Source organism: Dama dama, chromosome 2 (genome assembly GCF_033118175.1).
Source record: "Dama dama isolate Ldn47 chromosome 2, ASM3311817v1, whole genome shotgun sequence".
NCBI classification, from domain to species: domain Eukaryota; kingdom Metazoa; phylum Chordata; class Mammalia; order Artiodactyla; family Cervidae; genus Dama; species Dama dama.
Window position 1 is genome coordinate 32,678,857 of NC_083682.1, and position 4,337 is coordinate 32,683,193.

A 4,337-nucleotide genomic window follows, 5' to 3' on the forward strand; every position below is an offset into this window, starting at 1 on the left:
GGCCTGACCCAGAGACACTTGGAGGCCTCAGTGGTAGGTCAACATGGAGAGGAGGGTGAGGTACAGACAGGGGACCTGCTTTGGAAATTGCCTAGTGGTTTTACCACTGGATAGATGGGTCCAGGGGCCAGAGTGTAGATTGAATGAACTCTACAGTGTCACTGGTATAAGGAGTCCAAACTGGAGCATGTGGCTGGGCACAGTTGTAGGTGTCTTTGCAGGGGGTAGTGACATCATAGGAATAAATCCTGGAAATCCTCACACTGAGCTCAGTGGCATATATTCTGATCAAACTGTCTATGTCTCAAATATCTCATCTTTCATTGCGAGGTGACACAGTCTTCTCCCATTGTCCAACTCCCACATCTCGTTACATGTACTGTATAAGAAAAATGAAGCTGAGAGCTTGCTAACGCTCTCCTGCCACAGCCTCTTTGGAGACCATTTTTATTGCATCTTCTCCCATAAAATTTGACATTTTATACCCTTCCTGTGAAGTTCATGAATACTGAGTGTTCCCAGATGGATCCAGGTTGCACCAGACATCATGGGAAGAGTAGGAGTCTTCCTACTCTTGAAGAAAGATAAACATAAAAAAAAAAAAAGATAAACATAATGATTTATACCAGATAAACATAATCATTAAATACATTCTGAATGTAAGCTAGGGGACAGCTGAGGACCAATCTGGGATTTTCACTTATTCATCTGTTTACTTCTTGGGAAAGTGCAGGCAACAGAGACTGTAACTGCCAAATGCTAGATTTGCATAAAGAGCTTGGACTTTAGGTACTGCTTCATTAAGATCCATCAGAGAACTTCCCCAGTTCCTACTGAAAATACCTTACCTGCAAGGCCCATAACATAGCAGGAACATCTTTGTTCCAGGGAAGTTGTCCCTATGAAGCAGACATAAACCTGCAACTGGGTAGATGTGTCCAGGGGCCAGAGAGTGGATAGAAGGACTGGCAGAGTCATATAGTTTTCTGAACCTGTGCAAAGAAGCTAGGGTTAAAGACAAAGTTTTGGCTCCTGGAAGGAGGTCCGAGGGCTTCCCACTTCATTATTCTTGCCTGGAGAATTCCATGGACAGAGGAGCATGTCAGGCTATAGTTCGTGGGGTTGCAAAGAGTCAGACATGACTGAGTGACTAACATACACACACACATACAGGAGAACTGAACCACCTCAGGGTCAAGCAGAAAGCTGGAGCATCAGAGCTCCTCATAGGCTTACTGGAAACCAGGCTCATGGGCAGCAAGACCAATTTCAGAAGCGGGATCTGGCTTGGTGTCATGAAACAACCCCTGTTCTTATATGTGTTTCTCTTTTATGAGTAAGGTGAAGATATTTGTTTTAAGTGGGCTATCTGCTGCTGCTAAGTCTCTTTAGTCATGTCTGACTCTGTGCGACCCCATAGACGGCAGCCCACCAGGCTCCTCTGTCCCTGGGATTCTCCAAGCAAGAATACTGGAGTGGGTTGCATTTCCTTCTCCAGTTTGGCTATAAGTGAGAGTAAATAAAGAGTAGCTCAAATAAGGTTGACATTCTCAATCACGAAATTGTAGAGATTGTCAGTCCTGGGCTGATAGAGCACTCCATGATGTCAGTGACCCAGGCTCCTTTCCTGTTGTGGCTCCACCATCCTCAGCATGTGGCTGTCACATCATCATTCATGACGGCTGCTCCTGCCATGTGTCTGACATTCCAGCCAGTATAAAGAAGGAAGGGACAAAGAAGAGCACACTCCCTCACTTTAGAGACATGTCCCAGAAGTTACCTGCACCACTTCTCCTCATATCCTGCTGGTCAGATTTTAGTCATATGGCTATACCTAGCTGTAAGGGAGAGTGGGAAATATGGTCTTCTTAGTGGACAGATTTATGAGTTCCTATTACAGAAAGTAGTAGGAAAAATGGATACTAAGGGACAACCAGCAGCCTCTGCAACAATCAGTTTATCATCTGTTTTCCTAAGGGACTGGATATCCCTGAAGCAAGAGAGTATGGCCATGTTCTTGTGGTAGGTAAATCTCTCCTTTAAGGGGGTGATGATTCTTTGTGGAAATTGTAGAGGACAGTTAAGTATAAGAGAGGAAATCAATGTGAAAGATATGCTTGAAATAGGCAAGCTGAAGACCAGCTGTCTGTCTGGATTTCTTCTTGGGAGCTGGGAATCAGAGCAGTCTATATAGGCTGAATAGGGTCTTTGGGTGGGGAGGAAAATGGCCTCTGATACACAGAGGGAGGTCTCCCATAGAGTGTTCCTAGCCGAAGAGGAGAGGACCTAACTTTCTAAGGTGATCTAGCTCATGTTGTTCTTAATGTTTATTTCCATTTTGCTGTCCCCTGAACCCTAGGGAAAGTCTTGTTCACTGCCTGTGTCTGGTCATAGCTATGTCATTAGAATTATAAGATGGGGTATCTTTCCACATTTGAATGCAGGTTCCATCAGGGCAGACCCCTTTTCTGTTATGTAGTGGCTGCCTGATGATGAAAGGCTCATGCCAGCATGGATTGCTTCTATTACATTCAACAACTGCTGCTTCCCTCCCTTAACACTGCCTGGCAGCCTTTCCCTATGGCAAGGACTTAGACGTGGCATATATCTCTAGTTTAACACTGAATCCCCAGAGCCAGATACACAGGGAACACTTGGTGATTAAATTGAACGAACATAACACAGTAAACTCCGAGAATTGATGATGGACAGGGAGGCCAGGCATACTGCGGTTCATGGGGGTCGCAAAGAGTTGGACACGACTGAGCGACTGAACTGAACTGAACACACAAAACTCTTCACAGTCTGGTCCCAGCATATATTTTATTTATTTATTTATTTTTAAAGAAGTAATGTTATCTTTTAAAAAAAATATTTGTGTATTTGGCTGTGCCAGGTCTTCGTTGTGGCATGTGGGGTCTGTGATCTTCACTGCAGCAGGTGGGATCTTTTAGCTGTGGCATATGGGATCTAGTTCCCCGATCAGGATCAAACCTAGGTCCCCTGCATTGGGAGCATGGAGTCTTAGCCACTGGAACACCAGGGAAGTCCCCCAGCATATATTTTAGTCTTTTCCCTTAGCCTCAACTCTAGTTAGTCTCTGAAAGTGTTAGTTGCTCAGTCGTGTCCGACTCTTTGCAACCCCATGAACTGTAGCCTGACGGGCCCCTCTCTGTCCATGAAATTCTCCACGCAAGAGTACTGGAGTGGGTTGCCATTCATTTCTTCAGGGGATCTTCCTGACTCAGAGGTCAAACCCAGATCTCCTGCCTTAAAGGCAGACTCACTACTGTCTGAGCCATCAGGGAGGCCCAGTTGGTCTCTAGCCTCAACTAATAAAAATGGCAGTATTGATCATTATCATGCATTGAGGGTATAGCAGGTGCCAGTCATTGTTCTTAGCATCTTATGTGCATTGACCTATATAGTACTTATGGAACCCTATCAGGTGAATATAATTATTATCTGCAGTTGTCTGATGAGGAAATTAGAGAGAGGTGAGATACTTTGCTGAAGGCCATGTAGCCAACAAGTACATACAGCCAGGCCTTGAAGTCAGGCAGTATGCCCAGACCCTTAACTATTCCCACTCATCCCTTTTCTAGTGTCACTGTTTCAGAGGCGGCCTTGCTCTTTCCAATCTCAGAGCCTGGGCTCCACTGGAATGCCTTTCTGTAATCTCTGGCTCTAGCAAGCTCTACTTACCTTTTATTTTTTATTTTTTTTAGCCTGTATGAATATATATATTTTTAAAAAGCCTATGTAGTTCTGTAGTTCATGTTCTGTGAGTATTGTTTTTTTTTTAATTAGTTGGAGGCTAATTACTTCACAACATTTCAGTGGGTTTTGTCATACATTGACATGAATCAGCCATGGAGTTACACGTATTCCCCATCCCGATCCCCCCTCCCACCTCCCTCTCCACCCGATTCCTCTGGATCTTCCCAGTGCACCAGGCCCGAGCACTTGTCTTATGCATCCCACCTGGGCTGGTGATCTGTTTCACCATAGATAAAAAATATGGAACGCTTCACGAATTTGCGTGTCATCCTTGCACAGGGGCCATGCTAATCTTCTCTATATCGTTCCAATTTTAGTATATGTGCTGCCGAAGTGAGCACTCTACTTACCTTTTAAAGTATTGCCCAAATTTCATCCCTATTTTCACCTGCCTCTCCAACTAGGGAGGAAGGCTTCCCCTCTCTCCTCTTTGCCCCCTTTACTAGTTACTCCCAACCCTGACCTGAAAGCTCTCTTGAACTTGGGACTGCATCTCACATCTCAGTATCCCCAACCCTCAGCATGGTACCTGTATGTGGGAGGCCTTTTGTTCATGT

The 4,337-nt window shown here is 44.8% G+C and overlaps 1 non-coding gene across 1 annotated transcript; it reads right to left on the minus strand.

The window, feature by feature from the left end:
- Positions 1-4,014: 4,014 nt before the first annotated feature.
- On the minus strand, positions 4,015-4,121 carry LOC133041051 (U6 spliceosomal RNA). Its single transcript, XR_009689113.1, has one exon. It is a non-coding gene; the product is annotated as a U6 spliceosomal RNA (small nuclear RNA).
- Positions 4,122-4,337: the final 216 nt, after the last annotated feature.